This window comes from Cupressus sempervirens, chromosome 9 (assembly GCF_028749045.1).
Source record: "Cupressus sempervirens isolate cs-2001-9-10 chromosome 9, ASM2874904v1, whole genome shotgun sequence".
Lineage (NCBI taxonomy): Eukaryota > Viridiplantae > Streptophyta > Pinopsida > Cupressales > Cupressaceae > Cupressus > Cupressus sempervirens.
Genome location: NC_143126.1, coordinates 795,318,218 through 795,342,196, shown reverse-complemented (window position 1 = coordinate 795,342,196; position 23,979 = coordinate 795,318,218).

Genomic DNA, 23,979 nt, shown 5'->3' with positions numbered 1-23,979 from the left:
TTGCACTTGAAATTTTTATAAATTAATCATTATTGAATAGTGCTTCAAAATCAGAGAACAACAAAATGCTAGAACAAATGTATTAATGCACCTATGAATAGAGGTGAACAAATGTAGATCAGAACATGTATAATGATATAAGTGGATAGCATAAAGGAACCCGACTTCACACAAAATTATGATAGTAATTAGCATGTTTATGCATCAAAATAAATGTCTAAAAATAGATATAAAATTAAATATAAAGTAGAAACATTGTTATTAGGCACCTGTATTAATGAATTATAATACATTTAAAGAGAATACGGAGGAAAGCTAGGGGAAATTGCAATGCTTGTTTCGCTTTCGCCATCGAAACCATTGCGAAATTGATTGCAGAGCTTGAAGATTCTTCACAACCGCCTTATTTGAATAATGAGCTGCATAATTGAGATACACAGGCATTTACTGGTAAAAGACTTATCTGTGTTTGTGCATGAGCCTTATTCTATTATTATCAAGCTTGCGACCAAGGATTCTTTCCATAAATCAATTAATGGTACACTTTTATTATATAATTTAGAATCTTAAGATGGAAATTTATTGAGGGCCGACCAAAAACATGTCGACTAGAAGAAAGGTGGTGTCAATAAAGCTTTCTTTAAATTGACCTCAATGCTCAAATAGCACGTGCATCATTAAGCATTTATCACAAGGTGAAGGATCTCATTGATACTAAAAAGTTAATATTTCAGAAAATGCATGTAAGATTATTTTTTAAAGCAAAAAAGAAGTTTGATTAAATATAAAAAGACATGATTATGCATTGTAAAAGAGTTTATTTTCCTTGAATAAATCCGTATATACGACTCCTTTTTTGTATAAAGTTTGATAACTTTCCTCTTCAAATTTACAAGATGTCGCATAGAAAAACAATTAAATAATATAAAATGCAATTAGAATGCACTTTGTTTCAATAGATATAATTTTCTTGTTCGAGTTAAAACAATCTTGAATGTACATTTTCTATTGTATGTTTTTCAGTCATGAAATGGTAAATGTACAAAGATACAAAAAAAACATTGGTGTGGTCTAAAAAAGCATAAACTTTGAGGAAATAGTTGATTCTATTTCTAATAAGTCAATATATAAAAACAATTTTAAATATATATTTTACTTTACAAGGGCACATTCTTCATTAAAAAAGCAACTTAATTTTTTTGATACTGAACTTTGATTAATAAATACCACGATTCCAACCAAGTAAGTTCAAGAGAGACAAAAATCAAATGTATATAGTATCTTGATCCATCTCTACCTAAGAGATCAACAACTTTCCATACAATATTCAAATATATATATAATACCTAAACCACCATTGAGCAATATATGGTGTTGTTTAGATGAACTAAGTTTATGACAATAGAAAATGTAAGTGATACTCAAAACCATACTAAATTATTGTTCATTTTATTTGCTTCATTAAAGCAAACAATGTTTTGTGTCGATAGTTTAGAGATTTTCATGATTTTCTAGAAAAGTTTGAAAATTACCTAAATGGAAAATTTTTAAGATTGTAAAAAAGTTTAAAACCCTTTTTGAATGCCTAGATGAAGGAATTTGGACCTTAAAATGTGATTGAGTCAAGGTCCAACCTAACTACATTCTATTGATAATCCATATAATTCTTTAGAATACACCTCCTAATCAAATTTTAACCCAATCAAATAATGGAATCAAAAGTTATGACCTCTTGAGGTCCTAACATTATCATTCTAAAAAAGAAAATCTAAATTCTTGTGTGCTTATACTTGATAGTTTTTAATTAATTGAAATATTTTCTTTAAATAAAGTTAGGTTTGAATAGCTAAAATAAAAAATATTTTCCTCTAAACTAATGAAATAGTATTCAATGTCTAAACAAGTAGTCATTACTTTTATCAAAAAGAGGGTTCTGAGAAATATTTTCTTAATCCTTAGATATTAAAACCCAGAAATTATTTAATTTAGTTACCATCATTGACTTCTAATTATGAAAGTAGTTCTTATGACAATGCCGATAAATTTTTTGCCATTTACATTCATTTATCTCACTAGAACATTCAATGCCTGAAACACATTTGTATTATAAACATTTTCATGAGACATATTTCTTGTAACAAAATCTATCACTTCATAGCATGAAACCACTTTGAAAGATTCCAACTTAATGCACTTGTAATATGAAGAAATACATAAACAATATTTTATAAGAAAATTGACCTAAAAATCATGCAAGTATACAATGTATATTTGGAAATCTATAAAGAAATTCAAACTATTGTCTTAACACATGGACTTGATTGTCACATGCACATTACTCAAGTTGATATATGATTGAGGAATGCTATAGAATAGTTCCCCAAACATATCAAAAAAACTACATGTGATGAAATATTGATGTATTATTGATGAAAAATTATGGATTTATACAAATACACGTGCATAAGTAGTTGGTGGAACTAAATAACTACCAATGTAATATCTAACACAACTAGCATTGAAAAATTACTCCACCCCCCTCCTGCAAGCTCCGAATTAAATTGATTTTAAAAAACATCAAAATTGGTAATTACATTAAATAAAAACTTATAGATTACAAAATAGGAATACATATTTTTAAGAAAATCTTCTCATGAAGATACATGTATCCTAAACCAATAAAAGATCCACCAAGATGCCTCTTAAACTCCCATAAACCTTGAGCTCTTTGTCCCAAACCCTCAAATCACACACCTTCAATTATTCTTGACAATAATTCATATTGAGCTCCTCATACACATGGCTCAATCATGCTATCTTTGACCCTCATAATGGTGGTGATTCTTGATCCTTCTTAAAATGATCCATGTTGTGAACACAACTATTGTATTCACACTCTTCACCAAGCTCCATACCTATCTTCCAATAATAATATTCACAATACACATGGGTAAGTGCACCAAGTTGTGGTGCCAAAAGGGGGGTATAAGTGGACACCCTTTTTCTGAAATTAGCAATTTCTGAACTTCAACAAGAAGTTGAAGATAGTTACACTCAAAATTTTAAGATATGACAGAAACAAAAGTAGTAGTCCTTTGAATCTAGTTTCTAAACTACTATTTTTTTCTCAAAATGGTTTAGTTTTAGGTCCTCAAAAAAGGGTGCCATAGAAAGTGGTACTATTTATTCCAAAAAAACATAACACAGTACAAAGTGTGGCCCCCTAATTTTTTTAATTTTTTTTTGAAATTCTTTAATCGCTTTGGTCAAAAGTTACCTAACAGTCTGTAGTTTATCCCAGATTTTTCGAGTAATTTTATAATGTGTATTTTTTTTAATGATTTTTTAAACTGGATACATCCCAAAAATGTGAAATATCTGTGTGCTCCCCCTAGAAATGATTGAAAACTAATCTAAAATCAAAGCTTCTTTTTTTCAAAGTGTGTAGAATGGGGTCTAGTTTCTAAAAAACTAAGTTGTTGCAAAATTCGATGAACAAGCTAAAATCTATAGCCCAATTAGCACATGTTGGTTTTTGACAAAAAATGGACATACATTCAAAATAAATTATAGATGAAAGGCTTGAAATAGTTCAAATTAAAAATAAATTATATGACTATATAGCTAACATAGAGACCTACAATGTCATGTAACCTAATCTTATCGATGCTTAACCATGAGGAATCTTGAAAGAGAGCACACAAGAAAAATCAATCATTTTTTGTATGTTTGCAACAAAATATGTCTCAGACTAGTTTATAGACTCCAAACCTTTGGGTTGGATCTCCAAGGAAACATCAAGCCTTGGGCTTGGTAGAGTGCAAAGGTTTGAATAGCATGTACACCCTATAGTACGAGTGTGCTATAGCGCACACATGCTATTTAAAGATTTTTAAATGTGGGTCTCAATAGCGCATGTGCGCTATAGTGTGCACACACTATTGATACCTAAATAGTGCATAGAGAGGGAAGAAGAAACAAAAAGCAAGAGCAAGAGAGAGAGAGGGGGGATGGATGTGTGTGTGTGTGTGTGTGAGTGAGAGAGAGAGAGAGAGAGAGAGAGAGAGAGAGAGAGAGAGTAGGGGATGAGAGAGGGGAGAGAGAGAGTAGGGGATGGAAGAGATAGGAAGTGAGAGAGTAGGGGTGGCAGAGAGAGTACAGGATGGGAGAGAGAGGAAGTGTGTGTGAGAGAGAGTAGGGTTGGCAAAGAGAGGGTACGGGATGGGAGAGAGAGATTGAGAGTAGGGATGGGAGAGAGAGGAAGTATAAGAGAGTGAGTAGGGGTGGCAGAGAGAGTACAGAATTGGAGAGAGAGATTGAGAGTAGGGGATGGGAGAGAGTGAGTAGGGGTGGAAAAGAGAGTATAGGATGGGAGAGAGAGATTGAGAGTAGGGGATGGAATAGAGAGAGTAGGTAGTGGGAGAGGGAGCGAGAGAGGGAGAGAGAGGAGGATGGGAGTGTGTGTGTGAGAGAGTAGGGCATGGGAGAGAGTGTGAGAGTGTGAGAGAGAGTAGGGATGATAGAGAGAGAAAGTAGGGGATGGGAGAGGGGAGAGAGAGTAGAGGATGGGGGAGAGACAATAGAGAAGGAGAGAGTGAGAGACAGAGATAGTTGGTGGTGGAAGAGGGAGTGGGAGAGGGAGAGAGAGAGAGGGGGGGGGGGGGGGATGGGAGTGTGTGGGTGTGTGAAAGAGAGAGAGTAGGAGATGGGAGAGGGGAGAGAGAGAGTAGCTCAAGAGAGAGTAGGGGATGTGAGAGAGAGTAGGTGGTGGGAGAGCATGGAGTGGGAGAGGGAGAGAGGGGGGATGGTAATACTTTGTTTCTTGTTGAAATTATATGAATACAAGCTAGGCAAAATTGCCATGTCTTCATTCTTGTAATCTAGTATTTCTTTGAAACAAGTAGCTAAGAGTTACAAGTTTCTTCACACACATTTGTTATGTTTATATTATTTGTCTACATTTTTTTCTAACAAACAATACTAATCATTTGTGGATAAAAATAGGAAATACAGGTGTTTCAAGTGGATTGTTTAGTAGGATGCAATTTGTGTATGCCATTTACTGGTTGTGTCATTGTAAGTCAACAAAACAAAACCAAAGGCTTAAGACCACTTGAAATATAAGACCACTTGAAATATTTATTTATTAAATGAATACTCACCAATCCATCTCTAAATCATTCCCCTCAACCCATACACAACTTCTATGGAAAATCTCAATGTTGTAATTTATCCTTAATTATTGTACCTTTTCATCACACATATGAAAGTCACAAGGGGAACTAGTCGTGCTTGTAATTTTACAAGCCTCATCATAACATATCAATATTTCTATCTACTTTATTCTCTAATTTAACTACAGAAGCACTTTGACCAATGTATTGCAATGTGTTACCTGCCTTGGGTTTGCAAAGTCTATGATGTCCCCATACTTAAACCAATAATACTAAAGCAATTGTGCACTTTGTGATCAACAGGTGGCAGTCCTTGAACAAAAATAGTAGTAGAAGTTAGAATAATTAAAAGTATCTGCACATATATGTTAGTAGAAAAATAAGATGTGGAATACTGTGAAGTCTTAAAAATAAGATGATTTCCCTAATTGCATTAGGAAGAATAAGGGTTAGTTCGATTTGATGATACGCTTCAAGAAGGATGGTGAACATTCTATACATCTTCATTTTCATCAGCATTAGATACTCTATGTTGTATGGGTAAACCATTGAAAAGGATAGTCAACATGACATCTTCAAACTAGTCATCATGTAAACTCTAAAGTAATAACCATTACAAGATTATCCATGATCAAATGGTGAAGGATCCTCAGCATGACATCTAGTATTGAAAAATCATTCCTAGATGAAGGCAACTAATCATATTAGAGAATCACAACTATGGATAAATCATCACTTAGAACTATTTTCACTAGTAGCTAAGATATCAATTTACATCATACATGGAAGAAGTTGAAGAATAGTCTTGATCAGGAAACTCCAATATAGAAGTAGGTATATTTGCACCAATTAGGAACCAAAAAATGGTAGATAATTTTGTTCATGGTCTCAAGGAAAACAAAGACTGCTTGACAATAGAAAGAAACAACATAGATGACATAGAAATACTCTATCACAATGAAAAAAATATGTTTCCCATCATAACACTAGCAATGCTCTACTGTCTCATTTTCGGTAATAGAGACCAGCATAGACATCAATATGAACCCAAGGTTTATACTGAACAAATGCAAGGTATGTAGTGAACTCTAGCCAAAGTGCACTCAAATATTCAGACTTCCTTGGTATGTAGTGATTAATTTTTTTTTATTGTTTGATTGTTTTCTAATTTGTTAGAGGATTCATGTGCAAGAATATATATAATAAAATATGCAGGTTTCTATGCCAACTAACTCTAATGTTGACAAATATCTAATAATTGGGATTTAAACTAAGCAAGAAGATAACTGAGATAAATAAGCAAATATATTGGCTTGGCATTTAAAAATAGTTTCCCTACATTTGAGGGCCCAAGCTTCTATGTACATTTAAGGTACATGGAGTCTTTTTCCAAACTTTACATCTGGGCCATACAGTTTGGACAGTGAGTTAGAACTCCATCTTTGCCAACTGCCTAGACAAAACCAACAACAATGCAAGAACAAAACTATTTACAAAAGGGAAGTAAATGAACAAATAATTCCTATCTATTGCCATAAATAATTAAAAAAATATAAACTAATCACACTAGGTGTGATTGTAGTAAGTATAATCCTTTAACTAACCATTGTCATGAAAATGTATAAAATTTTCTTAGAAACCACTTCAAAACTCAAATGTTTAGAACTTATGTCCATACAAAGAGTGTCCAACCCTAAATTTTGGCTATGGAATGCCTTTTATATGGTGGTTGGGTAGTTACTTTCCCCTTAGGGATATTTTCCATCAAGTTGCAACTTTTTGACAATGTTGCTTAAGCAACTTTTCAAAGTTGCAAAGTTACACAATGCAACTTTTACATCTTTTTTGGCAACTTTTCCCCAACTTAGCCAAATGAACTCCAATTCTTTCCAAACTTAACTAAAGACCTCAACTAAGGTAAAAACATAATCCTAACCCATCCTAGACCCTACTAACCTCATGATGATGTCATCATTATGCTTTTGCAATCAAGGGCTTTTACATCTTGTTGATCCCTAATTGTACTTACAAGTGTCCTATGGCTCTTCCATTCACAGCCGATTGTACTTCTACCATGGTCCACATGACCTTATATAAAACATAATCAAAATGACCTAAAGGAACACACATAAAAGAAAGCTTGGATTGATCAAGCAATCCTATGGTGCTCCTGCACCAAAATCATTGGATAATGATATTGGACTTGCTATTTGGTGGATGTAGCATAGGAATTGGGTGAACCACATTAAATCTTTGTGTCCTCTGCTTTTCTATCAGTGGTTTATTCCTTTGTGATATTGGTTATATTTTCATGTAACTTCTATTTCTATCTTCTAATCCTAACAATAAGAGAAGGTTCCTGCCTCCTTCCTTTATTCTTTGTTTTGTGAATAAGAGGAATGATACCATAAGAGCACCAAAGAAAATGACCAGCCATAAGAATGGTTCAAGAAATGAGGGGTGACAACTTCCAGCCTAAATTCTATTTCCTTGAATCTTCATTGTTGACTTGACACTTAGTTTAGTATTTTCATGGTTTTATTTCCTATTCTTCATATGTCAAATCAACAGAGGAGGACATAGGCTCTTGCTCCTACCATCTAGATGTATAATGAATCCTACTGTGTTTTCTTGATGTTTTGATACTAATAGTATTTATAGATACAACTATATGATGTTGTTCATATGTCACAATTTTTTTTTTTTGAGATCAACTCTTGAAAATATACATGTATAACAATTTAGAATAACAAATTATGTTTAAAGTTGTATACCTTTCAATATACTCATTGCAATTTATATAGGCTAATGGCTATTGAATAGAGATTTAACATCATCAATAAACAAATGGTAGAGAAAATGCATAAATATGCATGTCAACATGTAATTAGGCTAATTAAAATAAAAAATCATATTTTTTCTTATGCTTTATCTGGGAAAATGCATGCAAATTTTAGGAACAATCACCCTAGATTAATTAATTAATAGTTAAGATTTATATATTGTAAGAATTATTGATGGCTAAGTATGGAAAATGCAAGTAAGATTAGCTCAATATTTATGACTATGATATATATTATGAATTTCAAACTAATTTTTCATTATATTTTAAATAGTAAATAATAGGTTAATATTTAGCTCATATATATATATATATATATATATATGTACACATATATATACACACATATATACATAGGTGTATATATATGTGTGTATACATATTTGTGTATATATCTCTTTATGTATATATATGTGTGTGTATATATGTGTATATATGTATTTATATATATGCACACACATATATACACATAGGTGTATACATATTTGTGTATATATATCTTTATGTATATATATGTGTGTATATATATGTGTATATATGTATATGTATATATATATATATATATATATATATGTATGTATGTATGTATGTATGTATGTATGTATGTATGTGTATGTGTATATATATGTATATATATTTATGTATATATACATACATATATACACACACATATATACGCACACATACATACTTTCACACACACACACACACACACACACACACACACACACCTATGTGTGTGTGTATGTGTGTGTATATATATATATATATATATTGTTATTTCCTCTTAATCACACACCCACAAAACAAAGGAGGGCATAGGTATTTTTTTCTTACCATTTAGATGTCTTACACAACCTTTTATATTTTTTTTTGATAATTTGATAGTAGTAGTATTTATAAATATAACAATTAGATTGTTGACGTATCATAGGGAAACATATTTTCTTAGGTCAATTCTTTAAAATATACACATGAACAAGAGCTATGTTGATGCAACTAGAGTCTAGCCTAATGTAAAATAATATAAAAAAATTTAAGCACACAATATAAACCCTAAAAATTGGTGAAAAAGTTTAAGAAAAAAATATAAGCCATAAAAGACTAGTAAAAAGTTGCACACAAAATATAATATGGAAAACACAACTCAAAACTAATGGAATACAGCCTACTTGCTTAAATCTGATTGATCAATGCAATACAAGCTAAATATTATCTCAATTATTCTATAGTGATTGGATATTTTATCATTGAAATAAAATTTGAATATTTAAAAAAATAAAAAATTGTTAAATAAAAAAAATATTGTTAATGTAAAAAAGAAGAAAAATGTATCATGATCTAATATGTAAATTGTCATCAAGATTTTTTCAATTAATTCTAAGTAAATATACATTTTTCTTATTCTATAAGAAATAGTTTTCAATGTGGAGATAATGCTAATAATGTATGCAGGAGATTATACTATAGTTTGATCAAAGTGTGACAAATAGAAAAATATTTTATAGACAATAAACACAATAAAATGATTAAATCAACATGCAAGATTGGGTCTCCCAACCCAATATGGAAGCCACTATATCATTTCTTGGATGCAGATCTCAAAAATGATCCAAATCTTATTAGAACCAACGTAAATGCATCTAAAAAAAACCAAATCTTATTAGAACCAACACAAATGCACCTAACAATGTTGCCATCATAATCAAATTAGAATTTTACAATTTTAACAATATAATCATTTCACAAAAAGCTATTAATATTCTAATGTCACGAACTTTGAAGCAATCTACAAAAAAATTGGTTTTATAACACGTTTCAAGGCATCCATAAAAGAAAATAGTCTTGTCACATTTTTGTTGCCTTCAATTCTTTAATCTCACCTCTAATTTCTTCACAAGCTCTTTGGCCTTGGAACCAAACACTATTATATGGCATGCACTAGGGTTGATGAAACCTTCTTCAACAACCTTGTAGATGGAAGTCAACAAAGAGTTGTAGGAACCTTCTACATTCAACAACCCAACCTGAAAACTAAAGCATTTCAACAATAGGAAAAATTGACATCACATATTTTGTCATGCCATTTAAATATGGATTCATTAATAATGGTATTTGATTCTATTCAGGTGGAGCACAAAAATTAGTGGCTCGTCATCTATACTAAGTTGAGCCCATGTTTTCAGCTTCACTAATGGCTCCAAAGTTCCATAGAAAACTTTTAGTAATACATTATTCACTGATTTATTTAAAGAACTATGATCTACATTAGAAAAATTTAATCTACTATAGTTCATTTTTTAACTCACCTTATAAGGCAATTAAAGCATCAGATTAACGTGCCATCTCAACCTTTGTTTGATGCATGTTTGCCACAACCTTCAAGTAGTGGCTATGCACCCACAAAAATAATTGGACATATGGAGGAGACACATAGATTTTATTTATTTTAAAAAAGTATAAAGAGTTGCATTAGAAAACCAAATTCATGGCTGCCTTCACTTCCTTTTTTGGTTCCTTGTAATCTATAGAAAGCTATTAAAAATGCAAAGATTGGGTAGAAAAATTATTGCATCTTTCACTATAATCTATTGACAATTGAATTTTTATATATCAAAAAGCTATAATTTGAAGCAGTGATTTGAAGAATTTTGTTCAATATGCAGGGATCTCTATATTTACCTCTCAAGGCATTAGCATTTTGGAAGTAATTTATAAAATGAACAGAACCATAATTAGTGCAAGGGATGGAGTCTATCAGCTCTAAAAGAACAAACTAATAATCTACAATGATGAAAATTTTAAAGGAAGAATTCAAAGAGTTCAATTAATGGCTCAAAAAATTTACCCTCAAACATGGGGACTCCTTCATGCACAACTTGTGAAACTAGACACATCAGTGTTAGGCTACCAACACCATATTGAAAGATAGATAAGCACCACTTTCTTGGTGGTGTTTAGTATGACAATAAAATTCCATTTGTTTCATGGACTCACAGTCCAAACATGCATGTAACCACCTATACGAGCATGTTTGCAACCAAATATAAATTGATCATTTAAAAAAAATTGTTAAATGACAAATTAAAATGACTACTACTAAAATTAATAGTGACAAATTGCAAAATAACAATAAGAACTAAAATGTTGTTTTAATAGAATTATTTTGGATAACCATAGCTCAAAAGTTATGGACATAGTTTTCAAAGCATAAACTAATTGAAGATTAAGCAAAATAATACTATAGTCTCTGTAGAGACTAATAATTGAACATAACAACGTATGTTTAAAGCCATATCCTTTTCAATGCACTTAAAACAGAAAATAACAAATGCTATGCTAGAACAAATGTATTAATGCACATGTCAATAGACATAAAGGAAGGAACCCAACTATCATGTTTATGCATCAAAATAAATCTCTAAAAATAGATACAAAATTAAATAGAAAGCAGAAACATTATTGTTAAACACCTATAAATTAACGAATTATAATACATTTAAAATTACTTATGCCGTCACTTTTCTTGACCGACCCATGACATTACATTGAAGTGGGAAAATGTGAAGGCTGGTGGAGAAATTCAAAGAGAATACGGAGAAATTGCAATGCGAAATTGATTGCCGATCTATAAGATTCTTCACAACTGCCTTATTTGAATAATGAGCTGCATAATTGACATACACAGGCTTTTACTGGTAAAGACTTGGTGTGGAGAAATTCTTATTTGAGACGCACACAGGCATTAACTGGTAAAAGACTTACCTGTGTTTGTGCATGAGCCTTATTTTATTATTATTATTAAGCTTGCGACCAAGGATTCTTTCCATAAATCAATGAATGGTGCACTTTTATTAAATAATTTAGAAACTTAAGATGGAAATTTATTGGAGGCCGACCAAAAACATGTCGGACTAGCAGAAAGGTGGTGTCAATAAAGCTTTCTTTAAATTGACCGCAATGCTTAAATAGCATGTGCATCATAAGCATTTGTCACCAGGTCAAGGATCTCATTGATAGCAAAAAGTTAATATTTCAAAAAATGCATGTAAGATTATTTTTAGCAAAAAAGAAGTTTGATTAAAAATAAAAAGACATGATTATGCATTGTAAAAGAGTTTATTTTCCTTAAATAAATCTGTATATATGACTCCTTTTGTATAAAGTTCGATAACTTTCTTCTTCAAATTTATAAAATGTTGCATAGGAAAACAACTAAATAATATAAAATGCCCTTCTGCGGCCTGAGGTCAAAGATGCGGAGGCTGCCACTGATCCCTCTGCTGCTGTTGCTCCTGATGACGGCTGGTCTGTGCCCAGCCCGCCCCCCAATCCCAGAAATGATTGCTGTCCAATGACAAAGATGATCCTCCCCCCTCAGCTGCCACTGCTTTAGCAGCCTAAGGTTGCTATATATGTTTTTTTTTTATGAATAGTTGCTTCTTCCGGCTGATGCCGTGTGTTTAGTTTCGGCTTTGGCCGCTTGAACTCTCTCGCGGGGTGATTTTGTATCCCTCGACCCCTTTTTTGTGAATTGTATTCTAAGTATATTTTTAAATAGAACATGACTATTCATCAAAAAAAAAATATATATATATATAAAATGCAATACATAGAATGCACTTTGTTTCAATAGATAGAATTTACTTGTTCGAGTTAAAACAATCTTGAATGTACATTTTCCATTGTATGTTTTTTAGTCATGAAATGGTAAATGTACAAAGATACAAAAAATCATTGGTGTGGTCTAAAAAAGAATAAACTTTGAGGAAAGAGTTGATTATATTTCTAATAAGTCAATATATGAAAAACAATATTAAATATATATTTTACTTTACAAAGGCACATTTTTCATTAAAAAAGTAACTTAATTTTCTTGATACTGAACTTTGATTAATAAATACCACGATTCCAACCAAGCAAGTTCAAGAGAGACAAAAATCAAATGTATATAGTATCTTGATTCATTAGACAAAAATCAAATGTATATAGTATCTTGATTCATCTCTACCTAAGACATCAACAACTTTCCATACAATATTCAAATTTATATAATACCTAAACCACCATTGAGCAATATTATGGTGTTGTTTAGATGAACTAAGTTTATTACAATAGAAAATGTAAGTGATACTTAAAACTATATTAAATTATTGTTTATTTTTTTTTGCTTCATTAAAGAAAACAATGTTTTGTATCGTTAGTTTAGAGATTTTCATGATTTTCTAGAAAAGTTTGGAAATTACCTAAATGGAAAATTCTAATAGAAAAAGTTAAAAAACCCTTTTTTGAACGCCTAGATGAAGGAATTTGGAATTGAAAATGTGATGAGTAAAGGTCCAACCTAACAACATTCCATTGATAATCCATGTAATTCCTCACAATACACCTCCCTATCAAATTGTAACCCAATCAAATAATCGAATAAAAAATTATGATGTCTTGAGGTCCTAAAACTATCATTGTAAAAAAGAAAATCTAAATTCTTGTGTGCTTATACTTGCTAGTTTTTAATTAATAGAAATATTTTCTTTAAATAAAGTAATGTTTGAATAGCTATAATAAAATATATTTTCCTCTGAAAACAATATTCAATGTCTAAACATGCATTCATTACTTTTATCAACAAGAGGGTTCTTAAAAATAATTTCTTAATCCTTAGATATTAAAACCTGGAAATTATTTAATTTAGTTACCATCATTGACTTCAAATTATAAAAGTAGTTCTTATGATGATGACAATAAATCTTTTTCTATTTACATTCATTTATCTCACTCAAAAATTCCATGCCTATAACACATTTGTATTATAAACATTTTTATGAGACATATTTCTTGTAACAAAATCTATCACCTCATAGCATGAAACCACTTTGAAATACTCCAACTTAATGTACTTGTAATATGAAGAAATACATAAAAAAAATTTTTATAAGAAAACCACCCTAAAAATTGTGCAAGTATAGCCTCTATATTTGGATATCTATAAAAAAAATTCAAACTTTTGTCTTAACACATGGACTTGATAGTCACATGCATGTTACTCAAGTTGATAAATGATTGAGGGATGCTACAAAATAGTTCCACATACATATTAGAAAAACTACAGTTGATCAAAGATTGATGTATTGTTGATGATAAATTATGGATTTATTCAAATACATGTGCATAAGTAGTTGGTGGAATTGAATAACTACCAATGTAATATCTAACATAACTAGCATTGAAAAATTACTCCAACATCCCTCCTCCTCCCTCCCAATTAAATTTATCTTAAAAAACATCAAAATTGGTAATTATAGTTAAAAAAAAGCCTTATAGATTACAAAATAGGAATACATAGTTTTTAGAAAATATTCTCATGAAGATACATATCCTAAACCAAGAAAAGATCCACTAGGATGCCTCTTAAACCCCCATAAACCTTGAGCTCTTTGTCACAAACTCTCAAATCACATACCTTCAATTATTCTTGACAATAATTCATATTGAGCCCCTCATACACATGGCTCAATCATGCTATCTTTGACCCTTGTAATGGTAGTGATTCTTTATCTTTCTTAAAATGATCCATGTTGTGAACACAACCATTGTATCCACACTCTTCACCAAGCTACACATCTATCTTCAAATAATAATATTCACAATACACATGTATTCTTAAAGTCAATAAGAAGTAATAAATAAGGACAAAAAGAAAGCATAAAAGGAAACCAAAAATACTTAGATTGTACAAGAGCTATCTCAAGTAGAGAAGATGGACTAAGAGGGAAAAAATTCCTACATTCTCTAGTGCCTTCAACCTCCAAATCAATATTTATTATTGCCTTTAAAAGTAGCACCCAAGGAAACATTGAAATCATTAATAAAGGATTAATGTGTATGACAAAATTTTGACCATCATCCCATCAATCAACCCATATCTCAAAGATTATACTGACTTTACATGTTATTATCATGCAAGATTAATGATAACAATAATAAAAAGTTGATTAGACCTTGAAGGGTAAATCCTCTCCTTATTTACTCCACTTGTAGTGAATTACTAAATTTCATGGTGACTGAATAAAAGCCCTTTTCAAGTTGAAGTACACATTTATGTGACCCATAACATCGATAATCACTTTGACTTGATTAGAAAATTGTTGCAAGGAATGTCAACCAATGAAAACAATTACACCAAAGAAAAATATTTTCAAATTAAAGTTTATGTTGAAATAAACAACAAATTTTTATCCTAGCCTAAGGAGTGAAATATTGAAGGCTAACAAGGAAATGATATTTACAAATCAAAATTCATTTTCCTCATTTGTAGGATCTTTAAAAAAAAATTCTCCCAATGCTAAATATTCTATTTTCATTCTTTTATCTAAATGAAAAAAACTTAGAGTGGCAATGACATGATTTAGAGAAAATAAGTTGTAAGACATAGACACTAGCATGCAAAACTTCAAGAGCATCCTTAGAAAATAATAAATCTTATTTTTTCAATCATTATTTCCAATGTTGAACAATAATTCATACATTGTGTCTTTCACTTGAAAATATTAAAAAAATGGAGAAACAAGTCAAGCACATGCATCTTCAAGATACACATTTTTTTTCACTTATTAGTAATGGATTAATTAAAAATATTATTCACATAACATTATATTATTGAGAGAATGCACCAAGTGGTAATGGAAAAAATACGACACCTTTTTTTTTCAAAATTTTTGATAGCACGCACGCACTATGAGATTCTCCATAGTGTGTGCACGCTATATCACGTATGTGTTATGGAATTTTGCATAGCCCACACGCACTATTGGAAATCATATAAACTAATGTAAACCCCTTCTCTCTCTCTCTCTCTCCCCCCCGCCCCTCCACCCTCTCCCATCCCCTACTCTATATCCCTCCCTCCTTTGCTATGCATCCTATCCCATGTACACTTTGAAGCACCATCCCCTACTCTCTCTCTCTCTCTCTCTCTCGCATCCCTTACTCTGTGTCCCTCACTCCCTTTCTACATGCATCCCATTCCATGTACGCTTTGAACCCCCATCCCCTACTCCCTATCACTCTCTCCCTCTTTCTCTCTCATATCCCGTTGTCTCTCTATCTCTCAATTTTTCCCTCCCTAACCCTCTCTCTCCCCCCCTCCCTCACTCCCTCTCTTTCTATGATGTAACTAGATCTAAAACTCCTAGTATAGGCCTCAATTCCCAAACTCTCCAAGGCTTCTCCTAATCTTGTAGGGTTAATATTTGATCATATTCCCAAGAGGACCCCTCATAATAATCCCCTTCTACAAGATCTCTTACATCAATTAATACTTCAATTATTTTCTCTCTTAACTCACCTAGACTCCTAGCTATGCATTTCTTTCTTTCTTGCAAGATAAGGCACAAAATCTAATGAACATCCCATACTCTCAAAATTTCTTCCCTATGCTTGATATAGGCTTCTCTAGTAATTTAGGGCTTTGTCTCACAAACACACTTCTTGGAAATCTAAATTGCTCTTAGAAATCCTATTAGCCCTAGAGCCCCTAAGCCCTATCAAGGTTTTCACAATACAACTCCAAAAACTTGTAAATAAGTTTTCCAACCGATTAGTGATCTAGCTACCATTTTCAAATAAATTTAAGATTTTATAGGTTATAGGTTATTGATGTAAACTAGATTACTTCTTAAGCCCTTTTCTTCAAAAAGGAGTCACCTAGACGTCTCTTCTAGCCTACTAGGGTTCCCCTTTGTCACCCTAACCTCAAGAAGATTGCTATCTTATCCTCTAATCTTTCCTATCTAGCTACACCAATGTTTTTACAACTTGCATTCACCATGGAGACACTCCAACTTCTCCAAACTCAAAATTTCACCAAGAATGGTCATTCTACCTTCAAGGAGTGAGGGATTCAACTTCAGGGATTATACACTTCACCTATTCTTCTGGTCTCAAAATCCATAGGTTTCATTACCGATTCCTTCAGATTTGGCAAAATGTCCTAATTTGGCCTAGTTGAATTAGGCCTCCAAACTTGGTTTCGAGACTATAACGTGAAATTTCCCTTAATAGAGCAGAAAACTAACCTCCAATATGGATACCATTTTAGAATTACTTCAAGATTTTGTGGGTCTCTAGTTCTCAACTTGTCAGTACACTACAATGATAAATTTATGCCTACATTTAAGGGTTTCAAAGGATTCATATCAACACCTACTAGGGTCTGATTAAATCCTTAGCAAATATTGTCTTGAATACTTCTCCTTCCAACATATCTTCCTAATACATCCCACCTCCTTTGATTCATATATTGAACTTTCTAACTCATTCAATCAATCAAAATCAACTTGCAAGCACTATGATTGCCTAGTCATGCATTGAAAGCTTGCCTAGGGCATCAGTTGAATAATAGAAAATATGCTTGTCTAGAATTTTGCTTTGTTATGTACACTGTACAAGGAATCCACTTCCACATCCCTCAAGACCATGATAATTCCATTGAGAGGGTTCATGGGGGAGCAATTTTTCACAAAACTGTCAAAACAAGAACAATAGACTGACTATTTACAAATAATTTTCTAGATATAAAAAAATGAAATCAGATTAACTTGAGATCTAAATAAAAATGCATGGCAAGAACATGAAGTATAGGGATCAATAACAAAAAAAATTCCTTCAATCCATTAAAGTTCTTGAATAATCAAATACACCAAAACTATTAATCCTGGAACAATAGTTTTGTGGCTTTCAGTTTCAAAATTCACTTACTACAACTTCCAACCCTTGGAATGGGTATCCTTCATGGTTTTATAGGTTTCCTCAGAGGTTTGAGATAGTTATTCTAACTATCAATTCCATCTTCATGACATGCAACTTTGCAAAGTTGCTGACAACATTTTGCATCTCCTAGTAACTTTGACATTGGACACTCAAAACCTTCCAAATAGACCTACTATGACCTCTTTATGATGTCTAGGAATTATTTAGCCTCCAGGGCATCAACTCACATGATTTGGACCACTTTGACCTAATTGACAACTTTTGTAACAATTGACATCTTTCCCATTGTTGTACCAAATGACAACATATGACCTCCAACCTATGCAAAATGGTATAAAAACATCATAGAAAACCTACAAAGCTCAAATCCAAAATTTCTCTAGTCTTCCAACATATAAGGAACCATACCTCTAATCTTTCTTCCTAAAAATCTAAACACAAAGGAAATAAAAACATCTAGAATGAATTGAGCCTAGTCAAATTCATCTAGAAGAAAACCCACATGACCTTCTAAGGTCCAAACACATGCAACTAACCTAGCTATGGTTAGTATAGGAAAAAAACCGAAGGATGGAACTAGGACTAGGAGTTAGCCTAGGTGCTCTTGCACCACACTCCCCTGAAAACAAAGAGTTCAATCCATCCTTAGATTGAACAAGCTAGAGTCTATGCCCAACTTCTTGAAGTCTTCTTCCTTGACCCAAGTAGCCTCTGCATCATCTTTTCCATGCCACTATATAAGATGTTCCCAGTAAGTCTTTGTCCTAATTTTTCTTGTTAACTCTTGAGTCAAGTACCTTCTCAACTTTCATATATCTTGAATGACTTCCTCAAGTATCTGATCATCATTTGGAGTAGGGCCTTTGTATTAGCTAGATCAATAACACTAAAAATTGGTGATAGTCCAATATCTTTAGGAAGCTCCACCTTGTATGCATTGGTGCAATGCTTGGCCAGTATTGGGCAAGGTCCTGACCTTCTCATTTGAAGGTTATGAAAAACTCCCTTCTGCAACTATGATTTTTGTAGATGAACCTATTGGTGTTTTAAAACTACAGGTTCCAACAACCAATATCGAGATGCAAAAAAGAGATAAATGCCAAAGGATTAGCTAGTTACTATGTTCAACATAAAAGCCATTCATATTTGGACCAACTTCAACAAAGCACATAAGAGCTTTCTACTCTTCAGGCTCTGCAGGGCCAAGATGGGCGCACTTAGGGATTTATTGGCTTCTTCTTTGATTTTATTCTTAAATATTTATTCACTAATATTCTTCTCCTTATATTTATCCTTATAGAATAAAAATGGTTATGAAACCTCTTGAAATGCAATCAACTTGTTGATTGACAGTAGCTTACTATAAATTCAAAGAGAGTTATCACAACAAAGGAATGACCAACAAATCAGTTCTTTATTACAAAAATGGAAAACTAATTTTGATTTAAGTGTGTATTGTGAAACCACATGACTATATCAACTTGTGTCTAATTTAATGACCATTGCCTTATCCATTGTTATACAGAGTCAAACCAGTAACCCTAGACCTATTTAATTGACTTTCAATTAAATTTATTAGATGTTAACCTTGAATTTCATTCTTATGATATCCCTCCCATATACCTAGAGACCCTATCCACTCAAGGAAGCATTTACTTAATTCATTAAATTAAAATAAATAATGAAAAGATACACAACTCATCCAAGCTACATCAAAATGAAAGAACTTTTCTAATTTCAATTTAAAGATAACAGATACATGAAATGGAGACAAAACTTAGAGATACATATATGCAAAACTATCCTTTTGTATTAATCTTTTTTGAAGGTAATACAATATTGGTATAAAAATCAAGACATAACTCAAAATATGACAAAATTAGTCATTCAATGTTCACTATATTCTTAGATTTGAAAATATGAAACAACATAAAATTTTACACAAAACTTTGGACTATCTGTAATTAGCATGAACATTAAATGTTCTACAGGACTCGAATCCTCACTCCACATTTTCAAAATCCTTTTATAGAAAGGATTGCAACAAGCTTCAGATCGGAGGACACATGTCAAAATTATACTTGAAAAAGAATACAAAGATATTTTACATTGTTACTTTTCACACATTCTCTGTATTTGGTCAAAATTGGGGATGCAGATACAAAATTGGCATGTGGGACTTTCCTCAGGTATCTTTAGAATAAAATTTTTTGTTCTATAACAACATGTTTCTTTCTTTTCCTTTTTGTTGACTTTGTCTCTTTTTCCTTTATCTTTAGCTCTTTAACTGCTCCTTGTTAGCAAAGCCTTGATTTTTCCAACTTCCTCCCAAATATATATCTCTGTTTTGGTGGGCACTTAGTGCCTCTGACTTCATCTAAGTATTTTACTACCTTATTCCATATGGCATCTATAATGGCCTTTTATTCTACTGATTTCTTTTAAAAGTCTACTTCAACTTTAAACAATGAATCAATTAAAATATTAAAGGGAATGTCACTATCATCCTCAAAAATTGATGTTGTTCCTATTTGTGTTAGTATTGAATTGAAAGAATCTGACCACTCTTCCCAGTCTTTCAATTTATTGTCAGCATTCAAAATTGGTGGGATACAAGGCTCAATCCCTTGTGATAAGATTTTCATCTTACCATGTATCATCTATAATTTACCAGTGAAGAAGCCTATTAATTATTTTACTATTTCCAAGCCTTCTTTCACTATGATGATCTTGTCTGGTAGATTTGGCTTCTTTTCCATTAGTATGATTAGTCTTTATAAGAACTATATATATGGCCCCCACAAATTAAAGATGGGTGATAGCCATAAGAGTGCTTCATTGCAAACATGCTCAACATCTTGTAAAGAAATATAAAGGGAATGATCTTGTTGAGATAGTTTTTTTAGAGTCACTACTCTATGGCCTTTCATGCCTATCAAGATACTTACCCTTACTTCACCACCTTGTTGTGGATATTGAGGATCAATTCTCATCCTTCTTTCATTAGTTTCCTCTTGTTTCAATTCTGTGGTCTAAGTAGACACTTCTAGTGTGACCCTTGCTAGTTGTTGTTGGCTGTCCTATGCCCTTTTTTGCTTCACATTGTTCAGTTTCTCCTTCAAGGATGAAACTTCAGCCTCTAGTCCTTGAGCCTTCTCTTCCAACTTCTCTACCTTATGCTTTTAGACATAACTCTTTCTGAGCTCCTCTTCATAGAGTTTTCTGAAATCTATGTAATCATGAAATGTCCTAGCCAATTTTTTCTTTATCTCCTCTACTTTGGCCTCATTCATGAATGAGAAATGCTTCATGGACTTAGATATTTCTACACAATATGTGCTCTACAGAGTCCAAACTATCATGTTTCATTTAGTCATATTATGGACACCCATTAGTTTGGGATTATTAGTTTTAGGAGCCATGCTCTAAACTGCTAAGAATTTTGAATCAATGTTGAAGCCTACTCCCCTCTATAATCCATAGCACCAAAAGCCTCATAAGAGATAGAGTTCTCCTACCTCCTTATCTAGTCAAGCATGAAATCTTGTTCTAGATCCCATCTTGATACTAAGAGCATGCCACTCCTTTGGACTAAGTCCCTCACATCTACAAGATTCATTACTTCACTCTCTAGGTCATAAGCATGAAGTTTCTCAACAAACTCTTGGATCTTTTCTTCAGATTCTCCTGATTTTAGCTTTAGCACCAGTTCACTTTGCTTCACTTTGTATAGAAAGCTCTTGAATTCAAAATATTTAGGAAATCATCATCTTCCATGAAATATTTTTCTTGGATGATTCTGTCATCTAGTTTGGTTGTAGCTAGCTCAAGGTCAGTCAGATAATTCTCTACTGCATTTACCCTGTCCTATATATAACTTTTTTCTAAATAAAAAAAGTACTGATTTCTTCTAGGAATGAGTTGAAGTGTCCTCTATTTTACCCTTTTAGGTACTTTTATCACTTTTTGCCTCTTGTTACCCTTGCTAAGCCATGTTACCTCAACATGCTCTTCTTCCTCTATTTCCAAAGTAACATCTGGCTCAGGGGAGTCACAATTTACTCTATCCTCTTCTACTATTGGCCTTGTAGGGATCTGTGGCATGATCTCTACATAATCATCTACCATCTTCTTAAGCCTACGTGGATATGGAACATCTGGGTAGAAACATTTGAAGTTAGGATCTTCTCTTTTTAGCTCATTCTCAACCCTTAGGGCATCATCAAATTTGGCTATTTTTTTTTTCAGCTTACTTGTTAGCTATAATATTTGTAATTAGGTCCTCTTGGGGTGACTCCCTAGTATTTGGCAATATATAACCCTTGATTTATTTTAAGGTATTCATCATGTAGCCCTTTGGGTCATATATTCTATAGGGAGTAGTTGACAAATTATAATAATGAAGGAAAGAATGAATTTGGTCCAAGGACTCTTTCTTATTGAAAAGTCTCCTATTCTATGTATTGTCTTAAAATAGAAGCACTTCTATGTTAAGAGTGTTTATCCCTCTAAGTAAGTCATCTGGGGTGATGTCAAGTGCCTTGAATAGGTCTTTGCATGGATCTCACTATTTTCCCCCTATTTCACTTCTCTCTCTCTCTCTCTCTCTCTCTCTCTCTCTCTCTCTCTCTCTCTCTCTCTCTCTCTCTCTCTCTCTCTATTTCCAACCTATTTCTGACAACTTTCTCTATGAAACTAAGGATCTTGACTTTCTAGCTCAAGGATGACCTTTTAGGTCAAGGTTGACCTTGGCCCTAACCTAGGTCAAGGATGACCTTGACCTTGACGTAGGGCAAGGTTGACCTTGTCCCTGATCCTAGGTCTATTTTTTAATTTCTCAAAGTTTTGGGTTATCAGGCTTCATAAAGTTTCATTTTTCCACTTTTGAGTTGGTTGTTTCGGATTTCAAAATGGTAGACTCTTAAATTACATTTAATCTAGGTCCATTTCTAGGTGTTAAGGTTAATTTGAATTTAATGCTCCTATGTCGGCCTTCTCTAGAAGTTTGTGCCCTAGATCTCTATATAAGGAAGCCTTCTTCCCTTATTTTGACATCTATCTATTGTCTATGCACTTAGTATGAGTAACTACTTTTGAAGAGAGAATATACGATCCATTTTTGAAGTGAGAAAGAATTTTAGTTTTCTATTGAAGATCAAGGATTCAAGCATTAAAGATTTATCATTCAAAACCCTAGATCTAACCATTATGGTGGTTTGATCTTCCTTCAAGATCCTTTGTTCATATTCTAGATCTATTTATTCTTCTAATCAAGGTGGATTCTAAGCATACAATCATGGAATGTTTGACCTACATTTTTTAGTGTTATGTTTAAGCTTTCATATCAACATACTTGTTAAATTTAAAATACAATTATATATCTATTGAATATCATAGCTTCATTATTAGATTTACTTCTACTACTTGCTAGCATTCTCCATTTCAATTTCATTATTACAGTTGATTCCAAACTAGGGTTTGACAAAGGGAAACCCATCATCCAAACAAAAAAACCATTTTTCTTGTAGGTATAGGTGTGAAACAATGAATTAAAGTGTAGATTTGGATACCCTTTTGGTCCTAGAACTAAAGGTATTTACTGATGCTGATTGGGTAGGAAATATTGATGACAGAAAAAATAGTAGTGGTGGAGCTTTCTTTCTTGGTAAAAGGATGGTATCTTGGACAAGCAAGAAGCAAAACTACACATCCCAATCCACAATAGAAGTAGAGTATGTGGTAGCAGTAGTAAATTGTTCTAACATTGTTTGGTTCAAACAATTGTTGGAAGGAATGAAGGCTGAAATCAAAGAGCTAGTAGTCATGTATTGTGATAACACCAACGCAATTAACATATGAAAGAACCCAGTAATGCATTCCAAAACAAAGCAGATTGCTATAAAATATCACTTTGTTAGAGAATTGGTGTAGGACAAAGAAATTAGATTGGAATATGTCCATACAAAAGAACAAATTGTAGACATATCCACCAAGCCATTACCTAAGGATGCATTCTTGTATCTAAGAAGTAAGCTAGGGGTCATTCCCCTATCTAAAGCTCACTAAATAAAGTTTAGTGATGCATCAACAAGAACCAACTTAAAGATCAATTAGTTGATGTAGCATAATCAAGAGAATATTGCATATGAATAAGTACTTAAGGTACATTGATACAAATTTGGCATGTGTTTTCAA